Source organism: Rhodnius prolixus, unplaced genomic scaffold, assembly GCF_049639745.1.
Source record: "Rhodnius prolixus isolate KJV_2025 unplaced genomic scaffold, Rpr scaffold_8, whole genome shotgun sequence".
In the NCBI taxonomy this organism is placed as follows: Eukaryota; Metazoa; Arthropoda; class Insecta; order Hemiptera; family Reduviidae; genus Rhodnius; species Rhodnius prolixus.
The window spans coordinates 23,287,056-23,306,870 of record NW_027411593.1 but is presented as its reverse complement, the minus strand read 5'-3'; positions in this window follow the sequence as shown (position 1 = coordinate 23,306,870).

Below are 19,815 nucleotides of genomic sequence, written 5' to 3'. Positions count from 1 at the left end.
GTAACTATATTTAAATATTTACTGAGGCGAAATAATAATAAGCAGATTGCTTTTGTAATGGTTACTCTAGTGTTGGGTAAATGTGGCTACAACTCAGTTCTTATCACTCGCAACTATCACCATAGGTATAGCACGAAATAGTTTGGTTCCGCGAAGTTAAAGCTTTCGTCTATGAAGAGAGGTTACATTGAAACGAAGAATAAGGCAGTTCGTTGAAATTCTCTAATATTGCGTTCCATTCGTGCGAAAATTTAGTTTTAACCTTCAACCCAACAGTTTAGAGGGCCATGAAGTTAATCAGGCTGAGAAGTTGGACAGAGGAAAGGATATATGTATGGCATCTGTGTCCTTTCTCCTACGGGTGAAATCCATGAGTAATTGGAGTAAATGAGCGGTGAAATTCGGGAAAACGGAAATATGAAACCAATAAAATGAAAATGAAAATGCATCTAAAAGGGTGAAATTCGATAGAGCAGTAACACAATTAATTTTAATTCATGCCTTTATGGGTTAAAAGATAATTTTAATATTCTTAAAAGGGATTTCGTGGACCTTCTTAGAAGTCAATGGACGACAAAATGGTTGGAGAACTCCTGTCTAGTTTGATAGAAGCACTTATCTATTTTTGCTACATTGTGTTAAAGTACTGTAATTTTAGTGGCATACTTCGTTAAGGGACATGCTTTTGCAAGCATTATTGCTGCTCTACTTAACCGTGTAGATTCAAGTGTTTTAGATTCCTTTCAGCAAACATGAAGTAGATGTGCCTTCCTTAATTAATATATCTGAAAAGGTCAAATATTGGATTATTTATTATAGCATATTAAACCAATGTGCTTAATCAAATATATCTACCATTTTGTTCGAGGGGATTGAATCTAAATATGTTCACTATCGAAATAATATTCTCCTGAAAATTATCTTCCATAAAATAAAATCAAAACTTTTTTTAAAAAATTTATTTGCTATTGACAATCTACAAAAAGGATAAAATGTAATCAGTGAATATGATAAAAGAAGACTTCATGACAGGATCAGCTTGAGGAGAGAAGCTACCCACCGGCAACACTCTCGCTGGAGTTTCTTACACTACTGAAGCTGGTCACGAGGCAAACAGCGTTTCAATCGTAGTGGAGGACGATCTGGAATCGTTTTGGAGGCGAGATTTAGAACAAGAGAATTGGTACAGAGTGGAAGAGTGTCAAAGAATTTTCTATATTTAGGTTTAGATTCAGTCAGTTACGTATGATATTTTGAGATCGTTATGGAGGGTAGAGTTAGAGATATAAAATGGAGAATTCGTAATCTGTCAGAGAATTTTTGATTGGAAGGACTGGATCTTTTGTGAATTGGAAAGTTTGGCTGAACCCCACAGCTCAAGTCCGTAAGTCCAGATCGGTTTAAGTACGCTGTTGTACATTAGTCTTTTATGTTCCAATCGTAGCTTTGATTGTCTGCCAATTAGTCGCAGTAGTAATTTGTTTCGTCGGTTGCGTTCAAGTCTTTTCAGTTTAGTGTGCGGATTCCACGTTAGTCTTTTGTCGATATACATCCCAAGGTAGCGAACTAAATTAGCAGAAGGAAGAGGAATTGAGTTAAAACTTATATAGACAAGAATTACGACGCAGAGAAAATCAAAACTAATATTGAAACGATATAATTTCCAAATTCCGGAATGAAATAGTTTATTAAGCAATCATTTATATTACTCAAAATAAATAAAATTTGTATAAATAAAAAGGTATTTCAAATTAAAATTAAATGTATTATTTATTTTCTAAAAAGTTGTTCGCTTTCTGTTACTAAGCAGTAAGTCCATAATCTGGGATTAGCTTGGATTTATTTCTTTATTTGGTTAAATTTGGACAATATTGTTCAATGGACGGTATAAATCTAATTTCATTGCGTACATTTGATGAATTATTCAAAATCATTGTATAAAATACAACATGAAATAAATGGTGCACAAAAATGGCAATAAAAATTGTAAAAAGTAATGTTCATTTATATAAATCTGCAAGATAACGATATAATGATGACAAAGGGAGTAACAAAAAGTGTGGCTCGTGGACTACCGACCGAGATTTGATGTTTATCTAGGGTTTTAACAAATATTTGATGCTTGCTAATTAGGATGCTGCCAAGGTTTCAAGGTTAGCAAAAAGCAAGCTTTGAAAAAAAGGTTTTCATCTCCTACTTTTGCGTGTAAAATAAACTTAATACAGTCGAAATATCATCTGCATAATGACTACACAAACGGCTGAGATTTTTTTCATTTACGTTTATGAAAGTAAAATTTAAAATAAAATAAAAATAAATCTGTGAAAACCATTAAAGTAGACAGTTTTTACATTTTTCACAACTCAGAAAAGAAGTTATTAATTCCTTCTGGCTCTCCCAAACGAATGAAGTTTTGCAGCGAGCACAAGTTAGAGTAATAACTTCCAAACTACAGTAATCGCAGGGGGAACGCAAATTGTATTAGAAATGTCTTTTTAATCCAAACAAGCTACCAATTTATAAATATTACTTAGGCTCCTCATTAGGTTACTAAATGAGCAAGGAATTGCAGGATAAAAGAAATAGTAATTTTATTTCGATAAATTCGGTCGCCTGAATTGTCCTGTAGTAAATAAAGATTATAGTTTTACTTTCTTTCACTAGGTGAAGAATGAGAAGGGAAGTCGTGCTCAAGTCAAAATTTTAGAATATTTTGCGCCGGAAATGTCTGTTTTTTTATTTCTAATAATATCTCAAAAGCGAAGAATCATCCAAAACTGAAACGTAATATTTTGATTTGAACTTATCAAGGCTATACGAGTAAACATAGATATAACTAAGCTATATATATATCTGCTATCGATGTTACACTTTATTTTGAAACACTGTTGCTGAAAAAATATTTAAAAAAGGAAGGAATGAGTAGAAGACCATAATTCTGCTTCAGTACAATCTACTAAAGCTCGAGGCACCACGATAGCTGAGTGGTTAGAAGTGTATTGTGGTACTGGGTTCAATTCCCGATCTTAGACCTTGGATTTTATTTAATCGTAATTAATAAAAATTTACAGTAAAGTATGTTTGCTAGTACCTCCGTCCACAACACCTATCGATAGTTGCACCTAAAGTCCGCCTGAAAAAATAGGCGATTATCTTTACCTTATACTTTTTATCGAAGTTCTTACTGTTAGGTAGGTATTAAATGTTTTGGTTTAATAAGTTGCTAAAATTCTGAGTCCGAAAAATAGCTTAATAGGCTATTGTATTATACTATTTGACAAGGATCACAGAAACCTACAAATCTACCAACTTAGAATAGTGGTTCAAGCCAACAGACCATTAAGTAGATCACAAAACAACAGTTTCAATTTTCTGTTCACATTACTGTTCTACCATGCCAGCTATTTTGGGCTTTATTTAAGCTGAAGACACTTTTGAAAGTTAAAGTTTCAAACCTATTAAAGTAGATTTGAAATGTTCCTTAGGTTTGATGCAAGATGTACAACATATTTTAGTAGACTGCCCACAGTTGGACTGGAATAGGGCTCAGTTCGTCTGAACTGCATTTTTCACTACTCGCCCACTCTTGCAGCGATTAGTAAACTTGAAAGTATTTTATTGACTTTGATTTATTAAATTTTGTGATTTTTGTTGTTCATTATTTTTGGAGACTGATTCATAGTTTCAATAGGATGAAAAAAGGATTGCCATTTCAGTCGAGATACATTTATTCTGCCGAGCTTTCGATCATGCAGTCTATGAACAGACAAGACAGAAGACACAACAACCCTGTAATGTAAAAATATTACTTCGTAAACCAGCCCTGAAGATGACCTAGTCCCTAGGTCGAAAGCTCGGTAGAATAAATGTATCTCGACTGAAATGGCAATTCTTTTTTCATCCTATTGTGATTTTTGTTTCTTTTACAGTTGAATAATATAAATTTATAGTTTTATTGATCTTATACTTTTTAATTTATTGAAAATCTTTAAATTTCACAAAATTATTGTAATTGAACTACCGCGGTGTAATTTACTATTTTATAAAAAAAATTGTAATAATTGTGTGTTTTTCAAAGTTAAAGCTTTTTCTTGCACTTTTTGGTGATCAACCCTTATGCTTTTGGTTTGTGTGATATGGCAAATGGTGAATATAGATGTTAATAATAATCATAATTAATAATAGTAATAAGAGATTGGCCGAGTGTAGCAAACTGCATGTTCTAGCGGAGATACCGAGTTCGAATCTAGCGAACCCTTAGATTTCCTCTTCCTTGGAGCTTCATACAGCCTACTGTTACCGTTACTTATGGGTTAGTGTTGCCTGTAACGAGAGAACAAATCCGGAAGCCGACAGTGCACTTTAAAAAAAAAACTATGGGTGCCAATGACTTACGATGTTGACGCGTCTTTAATTGAAATGATAATATTGGGGTGACTTGGCGATCGAGTGAATCAAAGTTACCCGGAGTAAAAGCCTTTGCATGTCTTACACAAAATTTGAGTTTTGAGTCTGTCTGTGTTAGAGTTATTTGTGTTATTAGACGGTGGAACACACAACGACGCCCAAAATCCTTGAAGAAATGGTTAGACCACTTTCCCTACGTCCTAGTTGTTCGAAGGCCGATCTTTGTGAAGGCGAAAGAGAAAAGTTTTTTTTTTTTACAAAGAAGAAGGAATAAAAAAGGGAAATAAAAATGAGGTTAAATCAGAGGTAAGAACTATAAAAGAAAAAAGGGTCCACTTTTGTAATCTTTTTTTTTTGCAAGTTCAAAGGGGCGGCCATTGGAATGAGAAAGGAAAAACTGCAAAAAAAGTCCTAGGCAGGGAAAATACGTGTCATTAGAGAGCGACCTTTAGGCCAGGGGCGGAACAGGAAAGGGAGGAAGTAGTAAATTATTAAGGGAATATTAAATAATGGCGTAATGTGTATCGTAGAGATGTACCCTGCTGGGCGCTGATTCTGCGCTAGTGGACCAAAAATCCTGAGGCTGAAACATTGGACACATCCCTGAATAATTTAGTAAAAATTGCTAGGTGCCGACTAATCTCTACCGCTTCCAGCGAACGTTCTCTTTCTCTGGCGCGCTCTCTCTCTCTGTTCTATCCTCGCAGTCTCTCTCATTTCCTCTTCTTTTCATTTTGTGTTTTATTTCTATTTTTTTTTTTTTGTCCCTGAGTCGGTTCAGAACGAATGTGTATACATTTCATCCCCCCGAGGAGGATAACCCAAATAGCTGTGTGCTGTGCACATTAAAATTCCCCACGGAAAAACCCACCGCTGGACCCAGCATTTCTACATATTGTATCTACCATACTCTCCCATCCTTTTTTTATCCTCTCTAGTTCCCTCAATTACTCGCTTTCTTTCTCTTTCTACAAACAAATACAAGCGCGCACAAACCTGCCCTAGGAACGTGTGCGCGTTCATTTTTTTAACACATTTTTACCATTTGAAAAGAATAGTAAAAAAACAATTAAGAAGAAATCACCTAAAAAAAAAATATTTTTTTTTAAAAATAGGATCTCTGTTTCATTCTTTTATAAATGCTTACGTATTAGTTAAGCGTGGAATTTAGTTTTAAAAAAACTCCCCCGCAGTGTACGGAATTAAAATCAGACAATGACGTGTATACACGTCGAACGCAGGGCAAAACAACCAAAAGTTTACGTCGTAATAGTCACTGCAAGCGACTTTTTCTGCAATTTCTGAAGCTTGAGATTACAGAGCATTCTGTGCTCATTCAAAATCTTGCACCGCTTCACGTATGCATTGCCTAGTTAACTAGAGACGCAAGAGCTTTTACAAGGAAGAAAAGAGCTTTGAATTCTTTGCAAAATGAAATCATGCCCGTTCTGAGGTCTGAATCTCTATCTAAAAGGTAAAAACGGCATTGCACAAGGGTTGAGAGCTTCTATTTGTGCGCGTAATTCCCAATCTCTAATGCGGAGACCAAACATGTACCAACCACTTATCATTTGGCTGACGGTAAGATAAAGGAAACATTCCACCAAATAATATTCTTATTGTATTTTATTAAAATTTCGAGTTTTTATAGTTAATGGCAATTTTAAATTTTTCACAACGAGTATACACGTCGAACGCGCTTAACTGGTTTTAAGGCCTACACACAATAATTACAGTAAAAATCAATTAAAGAGTTTTAGTCCATTTTTGTTTAAGTTTTTTCTCAAACATTGGAGCCATTCTTAAGAGAAATATAAACAAAAAAAAAGTGTTAGTTTAATGGAAAAAAAAACCAACCGCTATTTAATTGCTGAACAATAGTAGGTGACCTTACCGTCGAGTGCTTAATTTCTGTATTGAGCACAATTAGAGTGAAAAAAGTAAAGTCATTGCCTACTTTTTCAGGCGTAGCTATCAGTAAAGTGTCGTAGTCGGGGTTGGAAGTCCATTAAACAAAAAGTAGCTACACGCGGGATTCGAACTTGGGTCTCCCACTTACAAACCCACAATTTATAACCCCTAAATCCGAGTACGGAAAGTATAAATTTAAACTACCAATTTATATCTTATCCCGTGTAGCTCAATTTGATTTAAGTTTCAAGTTATTGCTGACCTATGCACTAAAATGACCTTCCAAAAGGTATAATATCAAGATTTACAAAATTTTACCATCTCATAAATTTGGTAGGTCCATAATTCATTTGGACTGAGAAGTAGAACGTAGTTCTGTATAGCCTATCAGAATCAGAGATTGCTGTTTTGAACAATTAACAACGTATATAATATCCTAAATGTTACTTAATTTAGTTTGGTTATTGGCTCGAAAATTCGATAAAACTTGTGTAATTTATATTTGTAGTTGTAGACTGGATATTTATTATTTTATTTATTTGGTTTGTATTAGATTTTACTTAATCTGAATCGCGGGTTATTTTCAACCTGTATGTGACGTATTGAGTTTATTCATTAAGCTAGGGTTTTGTGTGAATTTGTTATTCTTTTTATGATTTTATAACATGCAATGTTGAGTTGCTGAAGACCAATAAGTAACAGTCAATTTTTTGTGTACTCAGGGGACATCAAAACAGATATTTTGAATGATTATTTTTAAATTTGTAATCAGAGGTACCAAATGGTAAATAAAAAGACTACTCTATAAGCGTTCAAAACTGATCCTGATGAACAAAAGAAAACTATATACCGCCCCAATATGGACATACGGAATCAACCGACTTCAAACCTTACAATCTAAAATCCTGAGAACAATAGTTAACGCTCCCCTTCTACGTTTCCAATCACACAATACACTCTGATCTAAATATTCCTCTCGTCTCTGAAATAGCCCAATATCGCTACACAAAACTCCACTCAATTCTACACAGTCACTACAACCCTCTGATCTACAACATGTCTACAACAACATTTCCTTCAAATCCACAGCGCATACTGAAGCGACGGTGGCCACGCGACCATCTCAACATATAACGCCGACCTCCTAGGATGGTTGCTGTGTAAGCTTGCCAATCTGGCGAACTAACGGCTTCCATCACTGGATGGTCGTCGTTCACTCCACTCATATCTCTGAGTGCACATGCATGTGCGTATCTCAACTCTCTCTCTTTTACTTATTGTAGAACATCGATTACAGATGCAAAATAAACAAATAATATATATTTTTTTTAAATTGATGTTGGTCTATTTCAGTAAATGCGGTCTTACAATTGTAATTTGGAGTTGCAACTGTTATTATCAACATTCTCGGCCCAATTTTAGACTAAATGAACTTCTTTCGGCCCTATTTCGGACTCTATAATCAATAGTATTAATTCTACTGTTACACTGGATCAATTGATTACTAAGAAATGACTTTATAAGGAGAGCAGCGTAATTCCAAAAAAAAAAAAAAAAAATCCTCTTAAAATGAAGCCCCCTCCAAAACAAAAGGATCCCAAATAATCGATGTAGAGCTAAATTGTAGCTTTACAAATAAAAATTGCAGATATTCTCAAATTTGAAACTTTTTGTGAACCTGTGAAAAATCTATTTGGCGGATTACTACGAAATTTTGAAGTGGAATAGAAAATTATTAGAATAGAAATGATTAAAGAAAGGTATACGCTTCGCCATATTACGCTGCAGACGGTTCTGCAGACCGTAGCCGGGTTAGTCCTGGTTCTGGCGTCTTCGCGTCGTCACGTATTGAAAAAGAAAATGTAAACCACAAAGGCTACAGGAAAAAAAGGAAGCGTCATAAGATTCTGCTCCTGAGTAATATTAAGTGTGCATATTTAAGTTGAATTTCTAGAGTCTATTCTACTTTGCTCCCTACAGTTATATCCGAAGATTTTGGAGAAAAAGTCAGAATTTTATAGTGGAGTGTGAAACTTATAAGGACGAGGTGACAGGGAGATTGAGAATGGGTTATTTATCTCTGGTAAGTTCTATGCCAGAGTTGTTACTATTCCAGATAAATCAGCTATGAAGATGTTCTCTCTCGCCTTTACTTGGTCCAGATAAAACTTGTCTCTCCGTGTGTGAGATTGTGGTTGCCAATGTTGCCGTCGCACTGCTATAACTATAACGTCCAAAGCCTTCAGACACTCTCGCAACTTTCAAACTCTTTCTCCCCTATTCTGACATATATCTCCCGAGGGTCGGCTTCTAATAAATTGATGTATCCTTGACAAATGGAATACCGTCTATTTATGTTGTTGCACAGGATGAAGAGGGTTCCTGGAGAAAACAACATTTCAAGGATTGTAACCATTTCCATGCTCTGGACAAGTTCATGGAAATAAAATAGCAATAAGAGAAAATTTATTTCTTTTTTTCTTTCTTTTTAAAGTTTTAACTGAACATTTGTTTCTTTTCAACTTTTTATTGAATATTTATTTTATTGTTTCTTGAGAAACCTGAAGTTTTGTGCATTTTATATATAAAAATATTTACGACAAAGTTTAGGACTAATATTTAGTTCATATTTAGGGCTACAAAACAAAAAATAAATAACAAGAGATGTGGGTGTTTACATTTCATCATGAAGTCTAAATCATAAAACTATATTTTATTATTCACGTGGAACCCACACACTAGACTTAAAAGACGAGCAATGACAAAACGTGCGAAACTGCTTTACAGACTACTTGGATTCGCTCCAAATTGCCCATAGAACTCAAACGCTTAATATACAACACTATTCTCAAACCTATGTGGACTTACGGACTAGAACTGTGGGGTTCAGCCAAACCTACAAACATACGGACTGTTCAGACATTTCAGTCAAAACTCCTCCGACAGATAGCTGACGCTCCTTTCTACTGTGACTAATCTCACTCTTCACAACGACCTCAACATCCCCTTTATAGACCAACTCGCCAAGACGAAATATTACAAGTTCCATACTGCTCTTTCTAATTGCTCTAATCCTCTCGTACTGTCTCTCGCCTACTCTGACATTCTAAATCCAATCCTGAATCGTCACTCCCCTGAAACCCTCAGTTCTAGTCCGTAAGTCCGCATAGGTTTGAGGATAGTGTTGTATATTAAACGTTTGAGTTCAATGGGCAATTTGGAGCGTCGTCCAAGTAGTCTGTAAACATTCCTGAATCACCTGAATCGTCACTGAATCGCCAATAGTCTGAGACTTCCTTGAAGTCTGAAGATAATCGTCATCATTAATGTCGATCTCCTGTAGAGAGTGCTACCACTGGGTAGTTTTTCTCCTCCTGCCTTTCACGCATTCATTTATCGTATATATTCCTTTTTTACTTATTGTAAATACACAGTTTGTAAATAACTAAATAAATTTAAAAAAATATATATATATTATTTAAATAATTAAACGAGCTGATTACGAGATAAGACGGCACCCAGGTCATGCTAAATTGTTGCTAGCATTGAAAATACTGTTTATAAAGGTAAGTGGTTACGATCGGCAAGATAAGAAAGTTTTTTCTCCCTAGTGATTTCCAGAATCCATCGTGGCCTTTTTGAATTAAAATCCAATCGTGATATCTTATGCCCGCAACTAGTTTCAGCCTTACTCAGTTCTAAAACTTGGATTCATTTTAAATTACAAACAATTGAAATTGATACCTAACATCATATTCATTTTTCTTCTTTTTATTTTATTTTATTATTTATAAAGTAAATTTTATATTTTTGCATATAGTTCTTAAATTAATTAATTATTAAATTACACGTTTGCAAAAAATCGTACTGGATTTGATGATTCTGATCAGTTACTCGTATATTCTTATGGTAGGTGAATTCCTTTCATGCCGACGCTGTTTTGAGGCCTACTTTTTTGCAATTAATCACAGATTTCTGCATCAATTTTCAACATAACCCCAATGTATTGTATACCGTTCGAAAGGTAATCGTATGTAGATGTTTTTCCTAAATAGTGCACGGTTTTTTCATATAAAATGTTTTTGAGAAAAATGAAGTCAAAGTTTTTGGAAAAAATTAGAAACTTGCTATTTCTTATGTTTGGGCCACAAAGAGAAACAGTTAATATTATTATTTTGAAATATAAATTAGCTTATTTAAAAGGACATTTAACTTTCTTTCTAATGAGCTTATTAAAATAGCTGTAGTTTTAATAGTTTGAGAAATATAGAGAATTTTTTGCTAAAAAGTAGTAACACCTTGAAAAAACATAAAATTAAAAATATCTTCAAAACGGAGCCGAATCTAGCCATAATTTATATGGAATTTTTTGTTGCAAATGATGCCCAGAATTGCCTCCCGAAGTTACGTTAGTCTTATGCTGAACACCCTGTATATTTTTTTCAGGCTTAGAAATTTAAACCATTATGAATATGATATATGCTTAAAATTTATCAAGTCTTAACTCAAGTTTGTTTTTTGATTTCCTGCCATAAGTAGGACTTCTTAAAACAGTTGAAACCACTTTAGGCAACAGCGGCAAACTCTGGAAAATTATCCTTGCTAAAGACGGAGATATGATATTAATTTTATTATTCCTTTAAGTAAATAATTCTATAACCTTGGCGCTGAGTACCAAGTCTCTTTTACGCATCTTAGTCCACCAAAATAACGCCAAGTAAGACAGCTTGGGTTTAAATACCCTTTTATCACATCTCAAGACAAATTATTGGCCCAGACACTGTATTCCTTATCTCACCTTAATTCTGTCTTGTTTTTCATTTTCTAATCTATCTATATTTCCGGTTCATGAAGTGTGACACATAGACTTCAATGTTTAAATTAACTATCACAGTGTGACGTTCTGGCAGCTATACCATTAATATGCTCACGTAAATAATTTTTTTTTATATATATTTTATTGGAATTTACAACTGCAACGATTGTTGCAACTAGCAAATATGGTACCTGATAAAAGAAATACGTGAAAATCACGAGTGGAGAAGGTGACACCCAGTGGTGTCACTCCAGTAACGTGCTCTTGCTATACTGCTCTCACGATAAGAATAGATCACGAGGCCATCTCTTCTCTTCAATCTCCTTAGAGGATTACCTGGTATTGAGGAAGAAGATAGGTGTTTAATAGAGGGTTAGGATGAGCTGCTATAAAGGAATGAAATTTGAGATTAGCAAGATCTGTAATGAAAGGGATTTTGAGGTCATTATGAATAGTGAGGTTAGATACACAGAACGGAGCGTTAAGAAGTTTTCGAAGTATTTTTTACTGTAATTTCTGGAGAAGTAGAGAGTTGGAACGCTTTGTCGATCCCCTCACTTCGATACTGTACGACCAAATAGGTCGCAGTAACAGTAGATATACGTGAGAGTCTTTTGTTATGTAGGTTAAGTTTCGAACGTTTGTCAAGTAGTCTGGCGAGAAGTTTTGTAGCGTTGGTTAGTTTCTTGTCTTTTCAGTCTAGTATGGGGATTCCATGTCAACCGTTTGTCTAGGTACAGTCCAAGGTAGCGTACTTTGTCCACAGTTGGTATAGGAGTTTGGTTCTTGGGAGGTAGGATTTTTCGTCTAAGAGTAAATATTATATATTTCGATTTGCCATTTGATAAGCCAGTCCTGTAAGTGGTTGATGTGTGTTTGTAGAGCTCGTTGTAGCGATAAGAGGATCGGGATGAGGAGATAAGATAGCAGTATCGTCAGCAAAGGTGGAAAGAATGGTATTTGGATGTTGAGGTATATCTGCTGTATATAAGGTGTAAATAATATTAAATTATAAATATGTCAATATTTGCTCTTTATTTTAAGCGATTTTTAATTAAACAACTCAACAATAATTTGGTTTTTTTTATAGGTAAGTGCAGCATAAACAAGTTCTACAACTTCGGTGTCTTTAAATTGTCTTGGTTTATTTAAAGATCTGCTCTACAGACAGGTAATTTTAGTCTTATTATCGTAATGTATGTAATCCAATTGTATAGAAAATTGTTATTAAAGATTACAAAAGGCTTTAGCGATTAATGAAATCATATTTGCTTTTCTTAAACGATCGATTCAATGCACCAATTTCTTATGCTTTACAGTTTGAGCGTAATATGTACATTAAATTTTAGTTATCATAAATTTAACACGAACTCAAACTTGTGGAAATATTATTAGTACCACATCTGGACCAGTATTTTGTTCTATAAAAAGACATAAAAAAATAAAATTTCCCCTTTTTTTCTTAGATGAATTTTGTAAAGCGCAGAAGTTAATTGAATAATAGAGGCATCACGGTAGCCGAGTGGTTAGAGGTGAGGTTTACAAAATATTGATGAGTGAGATCTGTTTTCGTAAGGTGAAAGTTATTAGTAAGAAAGAAATAAAAGAGAATTTAGTAAGAGAAAGTAAATTTAAATTAAAATTTATTTTTATTGCTGTAGAATAAAATTCAAAAAACTAAATTCTGTAAGTTGTAAAAACGTTTATTTTAATTTTTTTTTTTATTATGTTGGACATAATACTTAAAAATTAATATTCCAGTCATATCTAAGACACTATAAAAACTTTTACGATATGGCCTTAAAATTAACAACTGCATTGCGCAAGCGATGCTCTATAAGATATTGCCGACAATGTCAGGTATAGCCGAGCGAAATATTTTTACTTAGGATCCTACGTGCTACTTAGCTGTATATATGTAGGTATATATGTACATTCAACTTACATATACTTGAAAAATATGAGACCAAAGATAAAACTGACTGGGAAGTTTCACCTCCTAAGTCGTATATATCATTCATATTTCATAGTGTTATACATTTCTTCCACTAATTTGCATAAAAAGGGGGAAAAAAAGTAAGCAAGAAAAATAAGGTAGTAACAGAAAAACGCTACTCCATTATAAAGTGAAGTAACCTGCGTTTCCACTGTTCTATACTTCTGTAGATTTATCGTGGGATTTTTATAATTATTTATTTACCATTCACAATTTTCAGAGTCGCTTAAGCAGAGAATATGACGTTAAGTAGTTTTCTTAGTTGGATTAACTGGTGGAGAGAAGCTGCCCTCTCGCTGGAGTTTCTTGCACTACTGAAGCTGGTCAAGAAGCCAACAGCGTTTCAATCGTCGTGGAGGACGATCTGGAATCATTTTGGAGGCTAGAGGATTTATTCACGAATTAGAATTGAAAAATGGGTTCGGGACCTACGCCCCACGACACCGCAGCCACAAGAAACTTATTGTGCCTTCCCCTTTATGGATGTAGTAGACGAAACCTCACCAACTAAAGAGGTTGAAGACATTCCCTATTAGTTCTTTTTGCGCTACTATCTCCTACGGCCTCAGCGTTCCAAAGGTTTCATAGCATCGATCAAGATTTCATCGAACAACAAGTGAGAGGCCATTTCCTCCTCTTCCTGGCACAAGCTTCACAACGGTTCCGAGCTAATAAGCCTCCACCTTATACAGATGCTTCCTGAACCCACCAATAGAACTGTGATCAGAGTAATCTGATTTCTACCCAAACACAGGGTCTCTTTGCTTTCACAGCTAAGGCATAATAGTCGTGCTGTTTTTATCCCCAGAAAGGAAGAGAGTCAAAGAATTTTCTATATTTAGATTTGGATTCGTCAGTTCCATATAAGATCTTGAGGTACTTATGGAAGGTAGAATTAGAGACATAAAATAGAGCTTTTGTAAATTCCACGGAGTATTTTTGACTAAAATGACAGAATTTCTTAGTGAATTTTAATGTTTGATTTAATCACATTACCTTCTAGTCTAGATGAAGCTCTTATAGAATTCTTGCGGCACAAGTTATCCAAAATGTCACCTCCTCTAATTGCTTAATATTTCTTGCCCTCATAATAATGAATCATTTAGACAACTTCCTAATAGTTTATAGAATGCGGGAAACATTCTTTTTGTGGATTATATTTCCTGCATACTGATATTCTTCTTACTGGGAATTCAGGTTAGATATATCATCTTTAAATATTAAACCATTGTTTAGAACCTTGCATTACCTGAAATGGCACTCAAGAGAGAAGAGTCACTCTTCACAATTTCCGAAGAATATTACATAAATAATCAATTCCAGAAAAACGTTTAAAATAATTGCAAGAATGAAATTCCTTGCCAGTCGTTGAGTTCATTAGGTAAATCCAAATTTTGTTTTGTAGAAGTTTATTTAGTTTACTTCGTTTAAAATATAAAATATTAAGGTCATTAATCTATTTTAAGTTGTGTTGGAAAATTAACTAAAAAAAAATAAAAAAATAATTTTCTAATTTATTTGTGAACTAAATAAAGAAAAATGTCGTCGTTAACATTAAAAAACAAATCTTCGGTTTATTTTTGTAGAATTTATTAAATAAGGGAAAACATCGCCTGCGGGATTTTAGAAGAATTTATTAATTAATTTAAAGCTTAGGAATATTTAATAATTTGGAGAAGCAACATTTTAATGTCAAGCAAAAGACAATACAAGTATAAATGTTCACAATTCAAAGAAATCATCAAAATGAGCATTCATTTAAATGAAATTATAAATGAAACAAAAGAAAATTTTACTTAATAATTATTAAGATAAAAAAAAAATACCAGTTTCAGTCATTATAAACTTTATTATGACGATTAATAATTAATGATTAGTAATTTTTATGAATTAATAAAAAGTGGAAATTAAAATATTTGAATATATAAAATACGAGGGTCGTTTGAAAAGTCCGTGCAAAGTCGGAGAGATAGTACCACTGGCGCGTATCGAGGTTATGTTTAGCTAGTAGCATCTCTTGGAAGAACACACACCAAGTTTCAGCCAGATCGGTCTATTACTTTGTGTTTGGCATTCGTTTGAATCGAGGAAGTCGAGTGATTTTCAAAAAATGGACGAAAAAGAATTTCGTGTGTTGATTAAACACTACTTTATGAAAGGCAAAACGCCTCAGGAGACTAAAGAGGAGCTTGATAAACATTATGGTGACTCTGCACCTTCGATTAGAACAGTTTATAAGTGGTTTCAAAATTTTCAGAGTGGCCATATGGGCACAAGTGATGCTGAACGTTCTGGACGCCCTGTTGAGGTTACTACTCCAGAAATCATTGATAAAATCCATGATATGGTGATGGATGACAGAAGAGTGAAGGTGCGTGAGATTGCTAGTGCTGTGGACATCTCGAATGAACGGGTACATAATATTTTGCATCAACATTTAGACATGACAAAGCTATCCGCAAGATGGGTGCCGCGATTGCTCACGCTTGACCAAAAACGAAATCGTGTGAAGTGTTGCAAGTACGGTTTGCAGCTGTTCCAGAAAAATCTGCAGGACTTTAAGCGTCGTTTCGTCACTGTGGATGAAACATGGATACATCACTACACTCCTGAGACCAAAGAACAATCTAAACAATGGGTTACCAAGGGGAAATCTGCGCCAAAGATTTTATTCAAACGAGGAGGTGATTGCAGAAACGAATGGCTATTTTTCAGATTTGGACAAATCCTATTATTCGGAAGGGATCAACAAACTAGAGCAGCGTTGGACGAAGTGTATAAGCCTAAAAAGAGACTATGTTGAAAAATAAAAAAGGTTTACCCCCAAAAATTAAGTAGTTTTTATTTTTGCACGGACTTTTCAAACGACCCTCGTATTAATACTTTTATTTTTTTCTAAGAGGTGGTGTTACCCTTAAAAAAACAGACTTTCACGAAAATGTCAAGCATTGAAAATTAATTTTTTTTATGAATACTGAATCTTTTTAATGAACATATTTTGTTTAAAGAATGTTGTTGAAAATTCCAAACCTAACCATTATTCTTCGAATGAATCATATTATCGCAGAGATTGTAGAAATTATTGGCATTTTTAAAGAGAAGGGAATCTGCATTAATTTTTTGTGGGTAAGGGTTTATTGTGGTATAAAAGAAAATGAAATTGTGGATAAACTTGCGAAGGAAGCCACCAATAGTGGGGAAATGGCTAACTCGTATAAATTACCACACACCGATATCAAGTGTATAATTGTAAAAGCAGCACTACAAAAATGGCAGACAGATTTCAGTAATAGTAATAAAGGGAGATTCTATAAAACTATGGCAGATTAGTTACCCAGACAACCATGGTTTAAGGGAACTGTCACTAATAAATGGGTTGTTACGACAATAAGCAGGCTGAGAGCGAACAACGCGGTGTGCGGATCGTATTGTAAAGTTTTTCTCCAAATAAAAAAACTTTACTTACACAACTAATGCCTGCCACTAGTTATTTTATATGTGGGTTTGATTAACTAATAAAACTCGCTAAAGTTTGTAAGTAATAACCTGATTTATTCACACATTAACATTAACTAACATTAACATTTACAAGCAACTAACGCTATTCATTACAGTCACCATTTACAACAGTCACAACAGTTTACTGTTACTTACTCACTTTGTAACGCCACAAAACTGTTCCACGACTGACCCCTGGTCCACACTGCACCGAATTGCGCTAGACTCAACCGCACTAGCAAAGCTCTACTCACGAACTGACTACCTGCCCAACTGGCTAACACTGATTAACAACTCGTTAAAACTCTTAAAAACTGATTAACACTTGATTGAAAACTAAACTGAAAACTGACTTCTCCAGCTGTGTCTGCCTCCTTTTAACTGCGTGCCTCCCTCCAACTGGGACTGCCCTCCTCCAACTCTCTGAGCATAAGTTTCCACGCCCTCCTGATGTTCATTGGCTGGAGAAAACATACTGCCACCACCTCAGCTGTGAGCCGCCTCCTCCCATTCTCCGTCTCTCTCCAACTCCGTCTGTCTCCCTCTCACCTGTCAATCACAGGCTGGGAAACACATATGCCACCACCCCAACTGAGGCCTTTCTCTTAGCTGGCTTTTACACAGGTCACTAACTCCTTGAACAATCTAGGCCTTTCTTTTCTGCCACAAGTAGATACCGCCCCTTTTGTCTACACAGTGGTGGCCTGTTACCGGCTTTAGTCGCTTAACCCCTAGAACAATCTAGGCCTTTCTTTTCTGCCACAAGTAGATACCGCCCTTTTGTTCACACAGTAGCGGCCTGTTACTGACTTTGGTCGTTCAACCTCTAGAACAATCTAGGCCTTTCTTCTCCGCCCAGGTCAACTTCGTTACACTGCTCCCCTCTTAGAACTGTTCGTCCCGAACAGAAGTCTCCTTCGTGATGTGGGGCAGCAATCGGTCCAAGTGTACCACCTTCATCTTGGATCTGGGCGTACGTTGGATCTCGTACACCAGGTCGTTGAGCAGTGAGACAGTGGTGTAAGATCCTACCCAGTAACTTAGGAGGTTTCCTCTTTTTTGCGGACACGCTTGTACGACAAAACTTTCTCACCTCTCCGGAACGTTCTTCCAATGACCTGCCTGTCATACGATGTCCTCGTCCGGTCGCTGTCCAGTCTTTTCCTGCCGCGTGCCTTTCCACGTGCTGCTCTCCACTTCCGGCGAAGTTCCGCAACGTAGCCGCTCACGTCCGACTCTTCAGCTTCCAAGCTGCCTTCTAGGGTCCTGTAGATTCGCTCCACCATGCCGTCAGAGTGAGGGTGTAGCGGCGTCGTCCTTGTCCTCCTTACGCCGAGGATCTGGTAGACCGTCGATGCTGCAGCCGCCATTGACGCGTCTTGATCTGCTACGACGTGGGTCTCTGCCCACTTACTGAAGTGGTCCATCGCAACCAGTTTAAAGCGCCTTCTTCTTCTGTACTCAGGAGAATGTCCTGCCATATCGAAAGCTATCCTCTTCAGCGGTAACACCAACTTGTCCTGCCGCAGGGCGCCGTTGGTTCCTCGGCTGGTTCTCTTCATTGCTACCCACTCGGTGCTACGACTACCCCAGTCTACACCGTCCTCGTGGTAGCCTACCAAAGAGAACCGCCGCCTCTGCTTGGCCCTTGCCCTCTTCACTGCAGGATGGATCCCGGTATTACCTCCGTGGATGTCCGATAGCCCTTCGTCCCTTTGCGATCCTGGCAGGAGTACTTGAACTCCCTCCTCTTTCCTCGCTGTCCACGCTTCAAGGCTCCCTTCCACAACTGGTTTAACAAAAGTTCCCTTACCTTGCTCTTTCTCTTCCTGTCCGCTGCAGTTTTCTATGCTTTCTTCTTCCCTTGCAGCTTCCTGAACTTCTACACAGCTACGTCTCCCTTTATCCTGGTCACCTTTTAAGTCTGACCTGCTGTCTGTATCATCCTGGCTGCCTTCGTCTTCTTCTTGGATGTTGTTTGTTTCTGTTACGCCCTCAATTTCTTCTGGCATCTCGTTTACTTCCCTTTTTATTTTCCTTATTATTTCTTCTTTCATCTCAATTTGGCCTTTTCTAATGTTTTTCACTTTTTCTATCATCTCTAACTGGCCCTGCTTCAGGTTTTCATTCATCTCCTTCATCAGTGCTATTAACTCCTCCATGCTGGGCATCTTAGTACTCACGGGCATATAATACTCGTCAGTTCTCTACAACTTTCCGGCAATTCACCCGAACTAATAAAATCAGCACTTACTCGTCTAGCGGTTTTACTATATCCCACTTCTGACACCAATGTAAAGTTTTTCTCCAAATAAAAAAACTTTACTTACACAACTAATGCCTGCCACTAGTTATTTTATATGTGGGTTTGATTAACTAATAAAACTCGCTAAAGTTTGTAAGTAATAACCTGATTTATTCACACATTAACATTAACTAACATTAACATTTACAAGCAACTAACGCTATTCATTACAGTCACCATTTACAACAGTCACAACAGTTTACTGTTACTTACTCACTTTGTAACGCCACAAAACTGTTCCACGACTGACCCCTGGTCCACACTGCACCGAATTGCGCTAGACTCAACCGCACTAGCAAAGCTCTACTCACGAACTGACTACCTGCCCAACTGGCTAACACTGATTAACAACTCGTTAAAACTCTTAAAAACTGATTAACACTTGATTGAAAACTAAACTGAAAACTGACTTCTCCAGCTGTGTCTGCCTCCTTTTAACTGCGTGCCTCCCTCCAACTGGGACTGCCCTCCTCCAACTCTCTGAGCATAAGTTTCCACGCCCTCCTGATGTTCATTGGCTGGAGAAAACATACTGCCACCACCTCAGCTGTGAGCCGCCTCCTCCCATTCTCCGTCTCTCTCCAACTCCGTCTGTCTCCCTCTCACCTGTCAATCACAGGCTGGGAAACACATATGCCACCACCCCAACTGAGGCCTTTCTCTTAGCTGGCTTTTACACAGGTCACTAACTCCTTGAACAATCTAGGCCTTTCTTTTCTGCCACAAGTAGATACCGCCCCTTTTGTCTACACAGTGGTGGCCTGTTACCGGCTTTAGTCGCTTAACCCCTAGAACAATCTAGGCCTTTCTTTTCTGCCACAAGTAGATACCGCCCTTTTGTTCACACAGTAGCGGCCTGTTACTGACTTTGGTCGTTCAACC